We start from the raw sequence: 21,621 nt of genomic DNA, 5'->3' as shown, positions 1-21,621 counted from the left end.
CATGTTTAAGTATGCAAACATATCAGCTAGATGATGGCATAAAATTCTATTTTCCTCTGGAGCAACCCATCCTACAAATCATTTTACTACCAAAATGAACACTCTCCTTCAATCCTGATGTCCTTTCTTTCACAGCATGAATCACTTTCACTGTTCACTTTTGGTTATGAGTCCCCGAAGTAGCTTGATTCCTCTGACTTGGCTTAAGCATCACTAGGGAGAACTGTAAAAATAATTTTGTGAAAACTTAGTTTAAGGAAACTGTATTTTGGGTATAGGAAAATGCAGGTAATTGGGCTGCATTATTGCCTCATTTGTGTGTTAGAACTGCCCATGGGACCCAATGTGTCAAGAATATATCTTGTTGGAGCCTCTCAGGGGTGGTAATGTCATTCCCACTGCACACAGTAAAATATAAACCTACAGAGCATTAACTTATCTACATTTTTTCTACAGAACAAATCTAAAACAAAGGGGAAATGTTCATTTTTTCCTGTTTAAAATACTTATTAAGCATTGTTATACAGTAGTACCACATATGAACATGCTGCTTCACAAAATATACAATGGGATATGGTCCCTGCCTCAAAGAATTTACAATCTGACACAATATGGGACAGCAATTCAACTGAGGGAGGGTGTAGCAAGATCAGTGGTGAAGGACGTAGGAAGGTGGATGTAAGGAGAAATTGGGATGGGGACAGAAGTGGTGTTTGGATAACCACCACTCTGCTCTTCACCACTATTGGTTGAATACTCTCAAAATGAGAGGGGGTTGGGAGCAAAAGTTTGAATAGGAGAAAAATGAGAGAAAAAAGATGTAGGCCAAGGCAAGAGCACAAAGGGCCCTTAAGGTCAGGAAAAGGAGAATGACTTTGGTGTTGTAAAGGTCAGTAAGTCAATGATGGGATTCAAGGGCGACCGGGGGTGACATGAGTGAAATGGTGGAAGAAGATGACTTTAACAGTAGAATGTAGATAAAGGCTGGGATTTTCACAGGACACAAGGGAGTTGGGTGTCCTGCTTTTTTATGCTCCTTTGGAAATCCCAGCCAAACTGGAGAAAGGAGACAGGAGATACTGGACAGAGGAAGCTTAGAGTAATCAAGGGGAGAAATCTAGAAAAACCTTCTATTGACAAGGGTTTTAGCAGTGGGAAATAGAATAGGATGGATTTTAGTGATATAATACAGCAAAAAATAGTGTAAGTGTGGAAGTGGGAGTAGAAGAGTAGACTCTGAGATTGAGAACAGAGAAGAGAAGAAGTAGAGAAATGAGGAGAAAAAACCAGGAGCTCCACTTTGGACCGGCTGAATCTGAACTGGTAGTAGGGTGACCAGATGAGAGGAAGAAAATATCGGGACACATGGGGGGGGGGGGTCCGCCGACGTCTGGTCACTCTAACTGGTAGAGTGCTGAGAGAGTGGGGAAAAATAATAGGAGGAGAAGGGGAAGATAGGAAGAGGAAGAAAGGAACAAGGGTACAAGGGAGTTGCAAGAATCAAAGACTGTGAGAGAACAGGCTAGACCTAGGATTGGGAACAAGGGGATGATGATGGATGGGAGAGGGGCAGAGGAAAGTAGCTGCTGAATAGAGTTATGGATTGGTGTTTTGTGTGACTTTGAATAGACTAGGTTTTGAAATAATAGACTTTACAATAGCTGCTGCCAATGCATAATTTTTCAGATCTACTCTCTGTAGAAAAACTCAATGGAAGAGATTGTTGCTGACCTGCAGCTTTTGTATTTTTCCTTGAGAGACTATAATTTGCAAAATTTGCCAAGTTCATGTCTAAAAGTAAATAACCTTCCTTTCCCTAATTGAAGGCCTCATCCCTGGCATTTGTGGCTCACAGAGGGAATAAATATAACGTGTAAATTGCTATCACTAGTAAGTATTTCATAAACTCAAAAAGATTTGGAAAAGAAGCATGATCGGCATGGATACAAAAATATGAATTTTTAACACTGGAGTCATGTCTGTCCTCCTTTATGGAGCAAAGTCATGGAAACCTACACCAGAAATGGCCAAGAAGATCAATTCCTTCCAAAGTAAATGTCTGTGGAAGATCTTAACAGTCCATTAGAAAGAGTTTATTGCAACATCAGAAATTCTAAGTAGGGCAAACCAACCTAAAGCATCAGATGTACTAAAAAGGAGACGATGAACACATTTAGGGAAACGCTTTAAGAATGCCACCAATGCCACTTCCACGTCAAGTGATAATATGGATACCACCTGGAAAGAGAATCAGAGAAACATTACATAGAATAAGAGAGAAAGAAGACCAGTCCATCAACATGACACTCAGAACAGACCAGCACAAGACCAAAAGAAATGGTGGGAAATGGTGGGCACTCTATGCACCTGGGCGAATAAAGAAAGATATGTACAGAAGAGCACTTGGTCTCTCACGAAATGATCAAGTTTGGGATTTTTTTCTAACCCATGAGTTTATAGCTCAACAGGACCATGGAAATTAAAGTTCATCTATAGTATATTATACGGGTATCCCTGGAGTTTTTAGCCCCCTTTCTCCCACCTAATTCGTGGGGGGGGGGAGCTCTTTGTTTTTTTGTTTTTTCTCTGAATAGTAACTGGCCATTCACTGGGATAATATTCAGGGGAGACACACACACACACGGCATATGTTCATATTATGTTCACTTTCATCACAGTGGCAGTGAAGTTGCTTCCACCCTAGTAATCACCCACCCCAGAATTTATTATTTAATCCATATATCTTTAAATGACCTTTCAAATGACTAGTGATAGCTATCCAAACATTTTATCTTGTTTTGGCCTAATTAAAATCCAATGACTAGAAATGTGCCTTCTCCATCAACAGGTTGATGGGCTTCTGTTTGCTCCAGATTATTTTATCATTAGAACTAAAGTATTTGAGATTTTATCTTCAAATGCCTATCACCTTGCTGGTGCAATCCATATAATACTAACAATAATAAATAGCTGAATTTAAGGAATCAGTGTTATCTCTGGTATTATTTTTTGTGGATCACCTGTAAAAAATACAGCATCATCTGCATTTAGCTCTGTAAGCTCTTCACCCTCCCATTTGATTCATTTGATCGTATCAATTGATCATAGTATTAGAGAAAATGGATTTTATAGCAAAGTCAAATAACAGGGGAGAGAGAGGGCACCTGTGGATATCTTCCTTTATGAATTGAAAAAAGCTTGAGTAATAGATCCTTAGCAATAGCCAAAGTCTCCAAATCTTATCCATCTGCACCAACTATTGCTAAATCCCAATTCAGCAAGGGTGTGAGAGAGGGTAACCCCCAGTGTCCGCTTTCTCAGCGATGGCAGACATCTGATCATTTTTAAATGTAATTTTTTACACAAAATGTATTACTCCAATAAAGAATCTGAAATTATTATTTGAGGATCTCATTTTGAAAACCCCAGTTTTGACAAGACTATTATCAGATAAAATATTTAAGCCTTATTGCCAATATTTTTTGCTAATATTTTGTACTTGGCATGAATCATTGAAATAAGCTTGTAATTGTTGCAATTTTCCATGTCTCCTCCTGGCTTCAGAATAAAAAGTTCTAATCGCGCTCTTAAGAACTTCTTGCAATTCATCATTCACATATGCTGTGCTAAATAGCATAATACATAAAACTTAACCCAGACACTCTTTACTTTTTAAAAAAAGATTAAAAGTCTGCAGGGGATGTAACAAATCCCAATGTTTAACCAGATGTAAGAGTCAGTTGCTTCCAGGGCTTCTGCTGTATGAAATGTTCTTTCTAATTTCTCCTTTTGTTGGCTAGTGTTTTGGGGAGCTTGTTTAAAATTATTACCTATCAAGGTCTCCGTAGGAAGATTATTTATCATAAAGCACAAAGTATTTCTGATAGGTGAAAATAATTTTTGATAAATTAAGACTTCAGATACGTATCACTACAACACATTTAACTTTTACAAAGATAGAGTTCAGTCAATCCTATATAATGAATCAACCCTAGTCAGACAATCGTACGTACAAACCTACGTGTCTCTGCTTCATCTCAGGCTTTCTGCTTCTAACACATGCCCACAATTGCAACCAGCAAGTCCCTCAGGCCATAGTTTAGTTCTGATCAGGCCTCTCCTGGTACTTTGGGCAGTAGCCTTTGTTGTTTCCAATTGCCTCACTACATAAAAAGGGGCTTAATTTTACCTTCCACTGAGCCTGACAAAGTGCTTTAGCACACCCACTGACTTTAACAAGGTCTGTGATTGTCTTTGAATCAAAGACTCACTTGATGGCAGCCATTAGCACCTTCCAGCATAACAATAGACAATCATTTCCTATTTTATTTCCCTGTTTTTTTCCCTCCCTGCTGCTTTTAAATAATTATTTTGGCTAGAGATGTCCTGAATTCAGAAATGGCTCTACACACTGTGTAGGATCCTGCATATAGTAACATGCGGAGCCTTGCCCCATCCAGCTTCCACCTCTTTTATGACTGAGTTCCCCCTCCCTCTACATACTCCTGATCAGGGCTGCATTTACGGGCAGGCAACCCAGGCGATTTGTCAGGGACACTGGGCTCAGGGCGCTGTTTTTTGTTGTTAGCAACAAAAGAGAAAATAGAATGTTTGAAGTAACATGTTTCAGGTATTCTGTATGTGGCTTCATTTTTCACTAACCTCCTAGAATGTCCTGTACCTTTGTAGAATCTTGTGGAACCTTCCAGGCTTTCTGAAAACTACATTTTCCTTGAACCTCCTAGAATGCTGTCAGACATACCCTGGTAGGTTATATAAGATGCCAGTCAGTCAGTGAGATATAAGAATGAAGTGAAGTGACAGCCCAGCTGCGATATTGTGAACCTTGTTTTATTGTGTAATTATGAAACTGTACTTGTGTTTTAAGACTTAAAGAGTGTAAGTCGTAACTAATAAAGGACATATTTAATGAGATGCCAAAGATATCTATCGAACCCCTATCTATGCAACAATATAAAAGAAATACTGTTACTATTTTTGCCAGGCTTTACACGTAATGTTTGATGACTTTCTAAGACTACAAAACATAGACTTTTGCTCTCCCTAATACAGTCTGTTTTCTCCTATAGAAAGTAAAAGATGCCCCTGAAGAAGCCTTTGGGAGCTCAGTATAGGAAGTGAAAAGCTCAATTGCAATCTAGTTTGCAGCAAGGGGCAAATTTGATGGGAAAATATCTGAAACAGAACAACATAGACCGGGCTTTAGGCAGTAGCAGTCATCCCAGTGCAGAAGAAATTGAGGAGTGAAGTGTAAATGATGGAAGTCCTGTTACAAAGGAATTTGCAGATTTACCTGAAGAAAATGAATGGAAATGTGAGGAAAGTGATGGAGAATCATCCAGTTTTCCTGGCGGCGTAAAGAAGAATAATGATTAAGAATGTGGGGCTCACATGAAAAGGAGAGTAATGATAAAGAAAAATCTGATTTACATGAAAAGGAGAGAAACAATAAAGAAGAATCAGCCTCGCATGATAACAGAAATGGCAGGTTTTGAATGGACTGGGCAAAATCAAGGATATGACATTTTCCAGTAAATGAGCAGAAGTGACACTTCTCAAAGTCACACTGCGAACGAGTGCTCGAGTAGTTTGTAAAGAAGCTATGGATCATTACTGCAGCAAGAGAATTCAAAATAAATTGATTGACCTTATGGCAAAGTGCTTGATAACATGTTGATGGGGCTCAGCAAAGTGAAGTACTATGCTGTAACGGTCTGCACTTCTGACATTAGTCCCAGCAAAAAGATGTCATTTACAGTAGATTTGTTGATGATGAGGATGGTTGTATCCAAGTGAAGGAACACTTTATCTGTTTCCGGTCTGTGGACAACTTTATTGTAAAAGGCCTAACAGAACTGTTTATGAATGTTTTGAATGAGAATAAAATAAAATGTCAGGACTGCCACCACCAAGGCTATGACAATGGCATGAACATGAAGGGAAGAAACAGTGGTGTCCAGGCAAGGATCCCTGCACTGAATGTAAGAGCTTTCTTCGTGCCCTGTGGCTGCCATTCCCTCAACCTGGTTATGTCAGATGCAGCATCGTCATCTTTAGATTCAGTATCTCTCTTCAGAGTACTGCAAAGGATATATGTCCTGTTTTCAGCATCAGCTATCAGGTGGAAGATCCTCATGGACAGTGTTACAAGTCTGACTGTGAAGCCGCTAAGTGACACTCGCTGGGAGAGCCACATAGACAGCATAAGACCAAGTGATAGGTTTACAATGCCCTGATGGAACTGGTGCAGTTAAGTAAAGCCAAGGCCAGAATCTGACATGAGGCGCAAAGCCTGGCAAACCAGATCACTGACTTCAAATTTCTGGTCTCAATTGTGGTTTGGTACGATATCCTCTTCCAAGTAAATGTAAGCAAGGCATTACAACTCAGTTGATGGACATCGCGATTGCTACTACTTTGTTAAGAAGCTGATTTGATTTCGTTGTGTCCTACAGAGATGACAGATTTGAAGATGCCATCACTGCTGCCAAAGAAATGATGGAAAACTTAGGAGTTCAGCCTGCCTTCAAGGAAACTCTTATTCATTGGAAGAAAAGACAGTTTGGTTACGAGGGCAGAGATGAGGTGATGGGAAGCTCTGAAGAAAAATTTAAGAGGACGTTTTTTTGCTTGCCCATTGGCACTGCTCGAGTGTCCATCGAGGAAAGGTTTGGACAAATGAAGCACCACAAAAAGATCTGGGTTTTTTTGTATGACCGACCTTAGTAAGCTGCTGGCAGACAGGAAAACACTCCTGAACAATTGTACAGATCTTCACTGGATGCTGACACATGGAAACTGTTCAGACATCAATAATAAAGACCTCTCTGTGGAATTGGACAACAACAATCACATTTTGCCACCCAGGAAGCACTCTCCACTCCAAGTTCTCCAAATCATTCATGATGCAGAGCTGAAGTACAGTCTTTGGATCTCTCTGATGCTGTGCTTCAGTTCACCAGGGCAAAGGTGGGAAAAGTGACCTTTTGAACTAAAGAACGAGGGTTAACATTCTAAGGCTGTGACCTACTGTAACACTGTTTAATACTGGTCCTCCCAATGTTACTGCACAATTCAATTTCTTGATGTTAGTACATTTCAGTTATTCTTAAAATTAAAAAGTTTCCATAAACTTAGAGGAAACAATTTTCATTTGCTTATATTTGGCATGAATAAATACAGATTTACAGATCCTAGCGTGCAAATTTATCATGCATGGAAATCATGCATTAAAGTCATGAAATGGGCTATAAATGCAATAAAAAATAAGGTATTCAAAAGTTTAACAAATGGGGGGGGGGCACACTGAAGACGCTCCTTGCCTGGGGTGCGATTTGGTCTAGGGCTGGCCCTGCTCTTGATACCCTTTTACCAGTGCCTGGCCCTCTCAGCCTGCGGTAATCTCAGTCCTTATCTTTATAGGAGGCAATGTGACATCTGGACAGAGAAGTCTGGAAATGTACCAAAGCACAGCTTTCCATGCAAAGAGGATCATTCAAATTTTGCCATGGGCCACTAGGACTACAGTCACACAGGACCCATAGATGAGGAATGGCAGGGACTCTGCATGCAGTCAGTTGTGCTTAAGTGGTGCAGAGCCCCTAGAAGAATTCTATACACAGGCCAGTTCACCAATTTATGGGCATTTGGTTGTGCCAAACTCTTTCTTTTCCTCCAAACACCTTTAGACTTTGGGTAAAAGAAGAAGTGTGCTAGTCATGTTAGTATCTAGACATAATTGGTACTCATGTATGTTCTTATTTTTTAATATTACCACCTTTGGAAATCAGCATATCTAGGAATGGTCACAATGCCAATTGGCACCCATATCTAGATGTATATGTCGAGTAGATCTTGATGTGAGGTTATGAGCTGCAGATTCCAATAACATCTAGTTTGTGACCTGATATTAGGGCCGGTAGTAATGCCTCCTTCATACACCCAGCCTGGATGTAGGTCAGCTAGTCTTAACTGAATCTTACATAATTCATCCATATCCTTCATCTCACTCTTTCCCCCTACCTATCTTTCCATTTTCTTTCATGCTTCAGCTTTTCCCTTACTATTCGAGGATTTGAAATGAACCTTTAAAGGAGGTTTTAGCAAATCAATCTAACACCATAGTGTTACTGTAGGTATTAATCTTTGCATCTTGTCATCAACTCGCATTATGCCCTATTGTTAAAGCCATGTTGGCCCCAGGATATTAGAGAGACAAGGTGGGTGAGGTAATATCTTTTATTGGACCAGCTTCTGTTGGTAAGAGAGACAAGCTTTTGAGCTTACACAGAGCTCTTCTTCAGGTCTGGGAAAAGTGAGTGTGTTTCCCAGACCAGAAAAAGAGCTCTGTGTAAGCTCAAAAGTTTGTCTTTCTTGCAACAGAAGTTGGTCGAATAAAAGATATTACCTCACCCACCTTGTCTCTCTAATTAACTTGCACTAGCATTTGGCAGGGTCACCTACTGAAAAGGTAGTTTATTGAATGTCATTTTCCCTCTGAGTCAGAATGGATCTGATGCCACAGCATGGTGCTATCTTTCAGATGAGAAGTAAAGCTGAGGCCTTGCCTTCCTGTTGAAATTACAATATGATATGTATTTTGATTTGTACACAAACCCAGGGATTTGAGAGTTATTTGTACTTATTTTGAGCAGTGCTTCTCAAAGAGATAAAAATATTGAATGCCTACGCATTTTCTTGTGTGATCCTTTCCTTGTTGATGTTGCCTTTGATCTTCTTGATCGTTACAGAGAATGTCATACATCTTGTGTTGCCCATAGCTGAGTGCTGTGATTGGACAGTCTGTATTTAAAGACACTGTATGCTGAGAGGCCTCCATTTGGAATGGGTGTGAAAAATAAGCAAAATGCACATACCTACGATCTGTTGTAATGTGGGGCTGATCATTTCTTGGACTAACTGTCCACATGTTTGATTGAGTTCAGTCTGCAGCTTTGCATTTGCTGATGATCACATGGGAATACCATTTCTAATGTTTATCTTAAATAGGAAAAATGGTGATTTGCCAAAGATGGCAGCCATGTTGTCCTCTGCCATGACTTCCCAGCACTGGTGAAGGCCCAATCCAAAACCCATTGAACTAAATAAGACTTTTTAAAGTTAAATTCACTGGACATTGGATCAGTGCGCACTTTTCATAAGAGAAGGGTGTTATTCCCAGTGTCCTGGCTAAATTCAGTCTTGGGTAATGCATTATACCAGTAAAAGTTAATAAGAATTTTACTTTTTCCTGGGGATGTCACTGAATCATTCTGGTTCTGTTAGTGTGAGAAGGCAAAGCAAAAGTGATGGGACTTCACTTTTGCTCTGGAACAGCGCTGCAACTTCTCTGATTTTGTCCAAGAGAGCCTGAACCACAGCATTCCTGACTCTCTCTCTTTATGTGACTCACAAATGTCAGTCCTTTGCAGGTATTGTCCTTCATGTGCTGTCCTAAAATGGTGTGTTTTTGTGAGCTGCTAACCAGCTGTTGTGTTTGTGTAGTGAAAGAAATGATCTCTGTATGTTTTATATATTACTTTGTAGAAACTGTGGGATCTTTCGGGGAAAAATACTACAAGAAATGTGAGATTGTTTCATGGCTCTAGTTAATCATAACATCTGACAAGAAGAAAGGTGTTAAAATAGATGGAATCTCATGAGGTGTGTCCCCCCCCCCTTATCTCGTAAGTAATCTCCACTGTATCACTTCCTTAATTACTGCTTTTGACAGAAGATGGCAGCCTCTGTGTATTCTAGTTCAAGGAGATTTCTGTCCTCAGCATGGGGGTAGGTTTCATTTCTTTTAAACTTGACAGAAGCTTCCCAAAAGAAAGTGAGATTGAGCAGAGAACTTGTGTCAGAAGACTTTTGTTTTTGACAAAGACTAGAAATGGTACTTTCATCACATTATGATTGGCTAAGGGTTGAAAAGGTGAGTAGGTTTTTTCTAGTAGAAATACAAAAAGCTGTGTGCTTGCTATGCTTATGACCCTTGCTGTGAAAGCTAAGTCTGCGAAGTACAACCATTCATTGCCAAGCATAACCTAAGTAGTAAAATGAGGAAGAATTGGGAAGTCTGGACCTTTTTCTTTAAGCAAATGATTTTACAATTAAATTTGATCCACTCTTAGGGAAGCACTACTATTAAATATTTAGTACAATTTTGTCTAACTCAGTTTCCTTCTAGAACTGGGAGCTTTTTTGGACCCACAACTACTCTGTGAGAAGATACCTGGGCAGTGCTGAGCATTGTAGGAACATATCAGTGAAACAACTCCATCCCTATACCTGCAAATTCCTGGACTGCTAAGTAGATGTGAGGATTTCTAACATCAAGCATTGAGGCATCAGTGGGAGTAAGGGTGCTCAGTGCTTTGCAGGACTGGGTTTAGTTTTGGCTTCTGAACACAAATCATCTTTTGAGTGTCTTGTCATTTTACATCTCATCCAAAATATGAAATAGTATTGAAATGAATATTTTAAATAGATTTTTCCTTATTAGAAATTGGTGATTTGATTAGCCCAAAATGATAAAAGCACCCTAACAGCATATCATCGGCTCTGTATTTTAAAAATCATGAAGACATTAGAAAGTTAACAGTAACTGTGTGACAGAAATGGGGAGAGCTGAAATTGAGTCAAATTAGCAGTGGTGAGCAAAATCCAAGTGAGAGTCTCAGATGCGCTGGAATGTGATAGAGGGGTGCTAAAGTGGTTACCATAGGTGATAGGTGTAATCCAGGAGGGGGAGATGGACACCACTACAAACAGTAAACGTTAATTGTAGGAGGCAACAACTTTAAAACTGTATGTGAGGGGCAGTCTACCTTTTCTCGGGAGAGTATTAGCATTGCCACTTACTGGAGTGTGGCCACGGGGATGCACTTGTGTGTTATGCTACTATGATGATGTGATGTGTTATGTTGACACTAGGCCTGATTCTCATTTACACTTGCCCCACTTGAGGGCATCTTATCTCTGACCATTTCTCATTCAGGTTATGTCCAAATAACGCTAGGTCAAATTCTGTAACTTGTTAGCAACCTACAATTATCCCAATATAAAACAGACCAATTCTGCTGTCAGGGTACCCCCCCCCACACACACACTCTGAACTCTGGGATACAAATGTGGGGACCTGCATGAAAGACCCCCATAGCTTATATTTTACCAGCTTAGGTTAAAACTTCTCCAAGGCACAAATTTATTTTCTTGTCCTTGGACGGTATATTGCTGTCACCACCAAGTGATTTACACAAAAATTCAGGGAAGGGTCACTTGGAATCCCTATCCTTCCCCAATATATCCCCCCAAGCCCCTTCACCCCCTTTCCTGGGGAGGCTTGAGAATAAAGTACCAACCAGTTGCCTTAGCAACATGAGCTCAACCAGACCCTTTGTCTTTAGGACACTGAAATCAATTAGGTTCTTAAAAGAAGAACTTTTATTATAAAGAAAAAAGTAAAAGAATCACACCTGCAAAATCAGGATGGAAGGTAACTTTACAGGGTAATAAAAAGTTTTAAAACACAGAGGATTCCCCTCTGGGCTCAGCTTCACATTTACAAAAACACGAATGAAACTACCTCTGTAGCATAGGGAAATTTACAAGCCAAAACAAGAGATAACCTAACACATTTCCTTGCCCTACTTATGGTTTCTGGGGTTTTAGTTGGATTATTCCAGGTATGGTTTTTGGGAGATAATGTACCTGCTGGCTTTTCCCTCCGTCCGGAGCGAGAACAACAAAATAAATACTTTCAAATCTGGTGGAGAAGAATCTTCTTTCCTCATTGATCCTTCTCGTCAGGTGCCAACTAGGTTATTTGAACTGCTTAACCCTTTACAGGTAAGGCAATCCAGTACAGCTGCCAAGGAAGGATTTTATGCTACTGAATGGCTGGCATACATAAAGGTTGCTACACTTCCCCCCCATATTCATGACATCTGCAAACCTGGAATAGATGGAATCCTTAGGATCCATGTAGACTTACTACAGGCCTATGTAGTTGAAGAATAACTGTGGTGTGAGACATCTAGTAGAGAAAGCAGATGAAAGTGAAACAGTATGTCATGATACAGTGTCTTGACTTTGTATCAGCCCAAAAGTTTTTTTGGGAGGAGGGAGGCACAAGCTGGTGACTGGCTTTGTGAAACTGGCAGCTAAGACTGTCAGTTTAAGGCTGTCACTTGACATGGCTGTTACTATCCAAGTCCTTGGTTGTTTTTTAAGACAACCAAAATCTAGCTTTGCATTTGGCTAAAAAAATATGGGGGGGGGGGAGCATATTTATATCCAGAGCAAATAGACCTTATATTTCATGACCTGAAGATGTCCCCACCAGGAAAATCTCCTTTTCAACCTGTTGATAGATGCATCAGTCAGCCAAATTCCACCCTTAGAGCGTAAGTGGGCACAATTGCATTGAGATAAATGTAGTTGCACCTGTTCACGCCAGGGCTGAATTTAGTCCCAAGAGCAGTTGTCTGGAGTTGAAGGAACCTTGTTCTCAGGGGCAAGGAGGAACATTTCATGACTTGGAGGGTGGGGTGGGGGATATAGTTTGATATAGTTAGATGGGTATACTATTTAGATCCATTCCATATATTTTCAATAGTTATTTTTAAAAAATACACTGCGTTGGTCCAAAATAATTTTTTAATTGCAAACAAAAAGTTACAAGCAAAAACATATGTAACGTGTTGAAGCACAGTTTCATCCTCTTGGCTACCATGAAATTACACAGCCATTTGGTACATGCCTATTTTTAATATATTTATGTGACTTCAGAGGCATTAGGGTTACTTCATTTGCAACGAAAGAAGAAAAATGTTGCTAGGAATACAGGACTACATTTTAATCCTTGTTATCATATGCCAAATTAAAAATATATCAGTGTATATTTGTTTAAAAAATGACTTTGCACTAAATGGTTTTCCCTTGGTATTAATATTTAACATATTTAAAACATCACACAACAGTTTTATATTTATCTCCATAGAAATATACCAAAGTAGCTTTTTCCAACATAATGTTGCAGGTACACAGAGTCCACTTTAAGTAGGATGAGAAGCATTTCTTAAACAATAGTTTAGACTAGAGTCATATGAGACCACAAGTGTTGCTTTAACAAGCCAGTCCTTCCACATGCACTACTTATCAGAGTAAAAAAAGAGAAAGTTGGATACCAAATATAATATATTTGTGATTCTGATCCAAAGCCCATTTAAGTCAATGGGAGTCTTTACATTGATTTAATGGCCTGCAAATCAGGCCTATATTACACAAGCTCCATCCCACGTTTGTATATATCACACTGAAGTGGCAAAATCTAGTTAAGGTGGCCACCTGAAACATATGTGTATGTTGCATTTAGGAGTTATCACACTTTTATTTCCCCAATTCAAAAGAAGAGCTGGCTGAAAAACCAAAAAATTTCCCATGAGAAATTTTGAATGGAAAAAAAATCTTTGTTCAGTTTTCCCAAGGGAAGTTTTGAACTGATTTTAAATGAAAATTTTCATCTCCTTCAGAAATGTGAATTCAAAACAATTTAATTTCAAAACTGCATGTGGGAAAACCAGAATTTCTCAGTAGGATTGATATTTTTTCTGTGAAAACGTTTGGTTAGATGAAACTGTATTTTCTGTCAGGAAAAGTTTCCACATGAAAAATTTTGACCACCTTTTGTCAAGAGCCAAATATGAGCTTTTATGACTTCTCTTTTCTGCTAACTAAAGGGAAGACTGTAATAACCAATCAAAGAATAAAAAAGATTTAAGAAATGTTTTATGCACAAAATGAAGGCAACCCTTTGCTTTCTGTCTGAGGGATAAGCATGTACCCAGGAAGCTTCTCCTCAGAGATTTGCCCATGTATATTCACTACAGCTGCTTCAAACTCAACATTTCCATTTCATGGGAAATTTTGACATTTCACAATTTTTCAATTCCAAATCAAAATGTTTCATTTCAGTTTTGAATATTTTATACTATATTATAACTTACAAGATAATATACCGGTAATATAAAATAAAATATATTTTGAATTGAAAAGTCATTTCTAAATGAAAAATCTAAATGTTCTGTTCCCATAAGGTTAAAACAGAAATGCCCCGGGGGGGGGGGGGGGGAAATCTTGAAGGAAACTTCATTGAAATCAGTATGATCCTGTGGAAAGTTTTGATTTTGATGAAAAGGCTTTCTCTGACATTTTTTTGACCAGTTTTTACTTTAACCTGACCTGCAACTCATCCTGCTACTATTCAAGACCTGGGCTGCTTTGAGTTAACTCTGCGAATCAACATGTTAATGTTGCAATGAGGACAAAATACTAAAAAGGACGAGACTAAACCCACTCATCTTTCACACATGCCTTAAATATGCTTTGAACCCTGGATTCTAAAGATGAAATGATACTGCATCAACCTTCTGTGCCAACTAGAATCTATTTCAATACGGTGTTCAGATAAATAATTCAATAGATATTATTTTATTCAACTGTTGCTTGATATGTCTATCGCTCCAAAATAGCATGGAGATGGGCACATTGGAAATGCATACATGGACAGCACAGGATGAAATAGTTCATAGAATCATAGAATATCAGGGCTGGAAGGGACCTCAGGAGGTCATCTAGTCCAACCCCCTGCTCAAAGCAGGACCAATTCCCAACTAAATCATCCCAGCCAGGGCTTTGTCAAGCCGGGCCTTAAAAACCTCCAAGGAAGGAGACTCCAGCACCTCCCTAGGTAATGCATTCCAGTGCTTCACCACCCTCCTAGTGAAATAGTGTTTCCTAATATCCAACCTAGACCTCCCCCACTGCAACTTGAGACCATTGCTTCTTGTTCTGTCATCTGCCACCACTGAGAACAGCCAAGCTCCATCCTCTTTGGAACCCCCCCCTCAGGTAGTTGAAAGCAGCTATCAAATCCCCCCTCATTCTTCTCTTCTGGAGACTAAACAATCCCAGTTCCCTCAGCCTCTCCTCATAAGTCATGTGCTCCAGACCCCTAATCATTTTTGTTGCCCTCCGCTGGACTTTTTCCAATTTTTCCACATCCTTCTTGTAGTGTGGGGCCCAAAACTGGATACAGTACTCCAGATGAGGCCTCACCAATGTTGAATAAAGGGGAACGATCACGTTCCTCGATCTGCTGGCAATGCCCCTACTTATACAGCCCAAAATGCCATTAGCCTTCTTGGCAACAAGAGCACACTGTTGACTCATATCCAGCTTCTCGTCCACTGTGACCCCTAGGTCCTTTTCTGCAGAACTGCTACCTAGCCATTCGGTCCCTAGTCTGTAGCAGTGCATGGGATTCTTCCGTCCTAAGTGCAGGACTCTGCACTTGTCCTTGTTGAACCTCATCAGGTTTTTTTTGGCCCAATCCTCTAATTTGTCTAGGTCTCTCTGTATCCGATCCCTACCCTCTAGTGTATCTACCACGCCTCCCAGTTTAGTGTCATCTGCAAACTTGCTGAGAGTGCAGTCCACACCATCCTCCAGATCATTAATAAAGATATTAAACAAAACCGGCCCCAGGACCGACCCTTGGGGCACTCCGCTTGAAACCGGCTGCCAATTAGACATGGAGCCATTGATCACTACCCGTTGAGCCCGACGATCTAGCCAGCTTTCTATCCACCTTACAGTCCATTCATCCAGCCCATACTTCTTTAACTTGGCGGCAACAATACTGTGGGAGACCATATCAAAAGCTTTGCTAAAGTCAAGGAATAACACATCCACTGCTTTCCCCTCATCCACAGAGCCAGTTATCTCATCATAGAAGGCAATTAAGTTAGTCAGGCACGACTTCCCCTTAGTGAATCCATGCTGACTGTTCCTGATCACTTTCCTCTCCTCTAAGTGTTTCATAATTGATTCCTTGAGGACCTGCTCCATGATTTTTCCAGGGACTGAGGTGAGGCTGACTGGCCTGTAGTTCCCCGGATCTTCCTTCTTCCCTTTTTTAAAGATGGGCACTACATTAGCCTTTTTCCAGTCATCCGGGCAAAGGGGTCCAGGAGAGCTGGCTGTATTTTAAAGAATCCTTATTGCGGTTGCAGCAACAAACCATCCCGATGTGTAGAAAGAATAGTAAATATGGCAGGCAACCAGCTTGGCTAAACAGTGAAATCCTTGCTGATCTTAAACGCAAAAAAGAAGCTTACAAGAAGTGGAAGATTGGACAAATGACCAGGGAGGAGTATAAAAATAGTGCTCAGGCATGCAGGAGTGAAATCAGGAAGGCCAAATCACACTTGGAGTTGCAGCTAGCAAGAGATGTTAAGAGTAACAAGAAGGGTTTCTTCAGGTATGTTAGCAACAAGAAGAAAGTCAAGGAAAGTGAATGAGGGAGGCAACCTAGTGACCGAGGATGTGGAAAAAGCTAATGTACTCAATGATTTTTTTGCCTCTGTCTTCACGAACAAGGTCAGCTCCCAGACTGCTGTACTGGGCAGCACAGTATGGGGAGAAGGTGACCAGCCCTCTGTGGAGAAAGAAGTGGTTCGGGACTATTTAGAAAAACTGGACGTGCACAAGTCCATGGGGCCGGATGCACTGCATCCGAGGGTGCTAAAGGAGTTGGCGGATGAGATTGCAGAGCCATTAGCCATTATTTTTGAAAACTCATGGCGATCGTCTGTGCACCGCTGTATTGCTCTCCCAGCAGATATCAGGGTGATTAAAGTCTCCCATGAGAACCAGGGCCTGCGATCTAGCAACTTCTGCTAGTTGCCAGAAGAAAGCCTCGTCCACCTCATCCCCCTGGTCTGGTGGTCTATAGCAAACTCCGACCACGACATCACCCTTGTTGCTCACACTTCTCAACTTTATCCAGAGACTCTCAGGTTTTTCTGCAGTTTCATACCGGAGCTCTGAGCAGTCATACTCCTCTCTTACATACAATGCAACTCCCCCACCTTTTCTGCCCTGCCTGTCCTTCCTGAACAGTTTATATCCATCCATGACAGTACTCCAGTCATGTGAGTTATCCCACCAAGTCTCTGTTATTCCAATCGCATCATAGTTCCCTGACTGTGCCAGGACTTCCAGTTCTCCCTGCTTGTTTCCCAGGCTTCTTGCATTTGTGTATAGGCACTTAAGATAACTCATCGATCGTCCCTCTTTCTTAGTATGAGACAGGAGTCCTCCCCTCTTGCGCTCTCCTGCTTGTGCTTCCTCCCAGGATCCCATTTCCCCACTTACCTCAGGGCTTTGGACTCCTTCCCCCGGTGAACCTAGTTTAAAGCCCTCCTCACTAGGTTAGCCAGCCTGCTGGCGAAGATGCTCTTCCCTCTCTTCGTTAGGTGGAGCCCGTCTCTGCCTAGCACTCCTCCTTCTTGGAACACCATCCCATGGTCGAAGAATCCAAAGCCTTCTCTCCGACACCACCTGCGTAGCCATTCGTTGACTTCCACGATTCGACGGTCTCTACCCAGGCCTTTTCCTTGCACAGGGAGGATGGACGAGAACACCACTTGCGCCTCAAACTCCTTTATCCTTCTTCCCAGAGCCACGTAGTCTGCAGTGATCCGCTCAAGGTCATTCTTGGCAGTATCATTGGTGCCCACGTGGAGAAGCAGGAAGGGGTAGCGATCCGAGGGCTTGATAAGTCTCGGCAGTCTCTCCGTCACATCGTGTATCCTAGCTCCTGGCAAGCAGCAGACCTCTCGGTTTTCCCGGTCGGGGCGGCAGATAGATGACTCAGTCCCCCTGAGGAGGGAGTCCTCGACCACCACCACCCTCCTCCTCCTCTTGGGAGTGGTGGTCGTGGAACCCCCATCCCTAGGACAGTGCATCTTTTGCCTTCCAATCGGTGGAGTCTCCTTCTGCTCCCTTCCCTCAGATGGGTCATCTAGTCCACTCTCCGCATTAGTACCTGTAGAGAGAACATGGAAACGATTGCTCACCTGTATCTCCATTGCTGGTACATGGACGCTCCTCTTTCTTCTTCTGGAGGTCACATGCTGCCAAACTTCTTCACCATCCTTCTGTCCCTGCTGCGCCTGCTCTGAATCTTCCGAACATTGTGGCCGTAGAAGCATCTCCTGACGTCTGTCCAGGAAATCTTCATTTTCCCTTATACAACGCAGAGTCGATACTCGTTTCTCCAGACCTCGAACCTTCTCTTCCAATATGGAGACCAGCTTGCACTTTGTACAGACAAAGTCGCTTCTGTCCTGTGGAAGAAAGACAAACATGGCACAACCTGTGCAGGTTACAACAGCTGATCGCTCACCTTCCATATCACCTTCCTCTTAGGAGCTTCCTCAGCTGTTGCAGGAACTACTCAGAGAAACCAGCAGATGAAAGCCTCAGTGAGCTCTCTCCAGGCAAACTCCCTCTGTTAGCCTCTGCTGTTCGCTGCTCAGCTGGTTCGCTGCTGACTGCCCTTATATACCAGTCAGGCCCACCTGGAACAAAGCACTCCCAATTCACACTTTTCAAACAAACAAGCAATCAAGCACACGGTCAAACTAACAAACTGTCCCAGCAACAGACACTCAGATACTCACCAACACAGCCCCCCTAATGCAGCACTTAGCGTACCTCCTCTCGGACAGCTCCCAGGCAAACTCCCTCTGTTAGCCTCTGCTGTTCGCCGCCATACACCAACTAATGAAGCCTATGGAAAATGTAGATTATGATATGTTAAAGTGTATTTTGTGGACCAGATCCTACTCTCCATTCTATTAGAGTGAAACGACACTGACAGTTGAATGGCTGGGACAAATCCTCATTTTTTTCATGTTACCAACTGCATTTAATGTCTGCATTTTATTTGAGTTTCACTGGGTTTTATCCTCCCAGTATAACTCAAAGTGGGATAGGTTACACTGAAATTCTTCATGGTGATGCATCCCCATCCAAACTGATAATTTTCATTGCTGTTGGAGGAAGAAAAGGTGATAATGAGATTAGAGGCTTTGGTAGCCCCCACACTAGAATTAAGATTTATAACTTTGTAGCAAGACAAACAGGAGGGGATTAAAAAGGAATCTAACAAACAATTCTCTTCAGTTTTATCTATGATTTCCCTGTTTATTCCTTTCTCTATCTTATGTTTTAAAGACCATAATATAAGACCATAATGATACCTTTCTATGGTCAAGTCACATTCTCTACAGGTTTGATTTGGCATAATTAACAATTTATATCTTATACTTCTTCACCTGAAAAGCACTAATAATTCAGGAGCGTGCTGTCTGTGCTCATTGATAGATTTCATAACTGCTTAACTTTTCTTTGAATGTAGCATCAAGGAATGTTTCTGAGCCTGTTCTGCAAGTGAGAAATCACCTTGAAAATGCAGGTAGCATAACAATCTGTTTAAGGGATGTGGTCAAAAACATGTTGATAGCCTGTTATAAATATTCATAGCCACTGAAAATTTAATCACAAATTTGACATCAGAGATAAATGGTAGGGCTGGATTTTATCCATGGCCATTGTAATGCATTCCTATTTGTTTATAAACCCAGAGCCAAGTCCTGTCCTTGATTACCTCTGTGTAAATGCATAGTAACTGCACTAAAGTCAATAGAGTGGAGTTAATCCAGATGCACACAGATGTAGCTGAGAATAAAACTGTGCCCTGCACAGGTACAGAATGCAGGGGACCGAGGGGAAGGGGCTTGCATTTCTCTTAATCTGTGGGCTTTTGGGGTTGTCCAAACATACACCCTGGCTGCCATAGCCCCTATGGGACTTTTTGCAGCAGTGGAATAGGAACACCCTAGCCATCCCCCTCCCTCCCTGGTACACCCTTCCACCTCCAATCTTCCCCCAATGAGTTAGGGTGGGGGGTGAGCTGCACCAGGGGATACTCCTTGGACGTGGAGCTTGTAGGTGATTGGAGCCCACAGTACTCATTTAACATCTTTGCAAACACCTGATTTCAGATGGAATTAAAAATCAGAACAATCAGCAGCTCCTCACCATGCTGTCTTTATCTAGACATGGACAATCATTGCGCTTTGTGAAAGTGAATAGGCAGGGGTGGCCAGCCTGAGAAGGAACCACAATTTACCAATGTACATTGCCAAAGAGCCAGAGTAATACATCAGCAGCTCCCTCACCCCGCTCCCAGCGCCTCCCGCCCACCGGCAGCCTTGCTGATCAGCGCCTCCCACTTCCTCCCCACACCTCCCGATCAGCTGTTTCGTGGCATGCAGGAGGCTCTGGGGGGGGAGGGAGAGGAGCAAGGGCACTGCTGGCTCAGGGGAGGGAGCGGCAAGGGGTGGAGTGGGGGGCAGGGCCTGTGGCAGAGACAGGTTGAGCAGTGAGCATCCCCCGGCACATTGGAAAGTTGGCGCTTGTAGCTCCAGCCCCAGAGTCGGTGCCTATACCAGGAGCCGCATATTAACTTCTGAAGAGCCGCATGTGGCTCTGGAGCCACAGGTTGGCCACTCCTGGAATAGGATAATGAAATAGTCTTGGTCTGTTAGCCTGATTAGTAGTAGTATTGTTTACCTCTTATATTACAGCTTCAGTCAGGATTCGATCTCCACACTGCTGGACAGTCAACAAACACACAAAGGCGTAGCCAGTGTCCCAAACAGCTTAAGAAAAGCTGACCATTCTAATTGCTCTCCTGTGAGTATTTAACAATACCTCAGGCCCCTCCAGCCATCTCCAGTTGCTTTTTACTCCTCAGATCTCAGCTTTGATTATGACAGCTATTTGTCTATCCCAGATAAGCAGTCAGCAGGCTGTGTATCCAGACTATTGTAGCATAACTGTCCCAGCATGGCAATAAAGATGAGTATAAAATGAAGACTGCATAGCAGTTCAGCACTTTATACATTGTGTCACCTCCAACGAGACCTTTCTCATCATGTTCTCTTGCCTTCTTAAAAAAAAAAAACAGTCTAAAATTGATGTATAGCAGCACAAATACTGTCTAACATTTTCCAGCCCCTGAACACTGGAAAGAAAAAGCTATTAATCACTACCATTATTAACGAATTAGGTTGATATAGATAAACAGCTGGAATAAGAAATCTCTGCAGATTGAAGGGAGAGATTCCTGTAGGATAAGCAGAGCAGGAATGGATATGTTGTCTTCTAGGGAAATGAGGGAATATACAGCAAGAGTTTCACAGGAAAGCTGCTAAACTCTTTGTGGCAGGGATTGTCATGTATAATATTTGTACAGTGCCTAGCACTATGGGGACCAACCTCAGAGAGAGGAAGGATGTTCCAGTGGTTAGGAAGCTAGCATGGTACCTGGGAGACCTAAGTTCAGTTCCCTCCCCTGCTTCATACTTCTGGTGGGACATTGGGCAAGTCACTTAGGGTACGTCTTCACTACGGGGGGGGTCGATTTAAGATACGCAAATTCAGCTACGCGAATAGCGTAGCTGAATTCGACGTATCGCAGCCGACTTACCCCGCTGTGAGGACGGCGGCAAAATCGACCTCCGCGGCTTCCTGTCGACGGCTCTTACTCCCACCTTCGCCGGTGGAGTAAGAGCGTCGATTCGGGGATCGATTGTCGCGTCCTGACGGGACGTGATAAATCGATCCCCGAGAGGTCGATTTCTACCTGCCGATTCAGGCGGGTAGTGTAGACCTAGCCTTAGG

Source organism: Terrapene carolina, unplaced genomic scaffold (genome assembly GCF_002925995.2).
Source record: "Terrapene carolina triunguis isolate 2854851 unplaced genomic scaffold, T_m_triunguis-2.0 Scaffold183, whole genome shotgun sequence".
Lineage (NCBI taxonomy): Eukaryota > Metazoa > Chordata > Testudines > Emydidae > Terrapene > Terrapene triunguis.
This window is presented reverse-complemented; position numbering follows the sequence as displayed.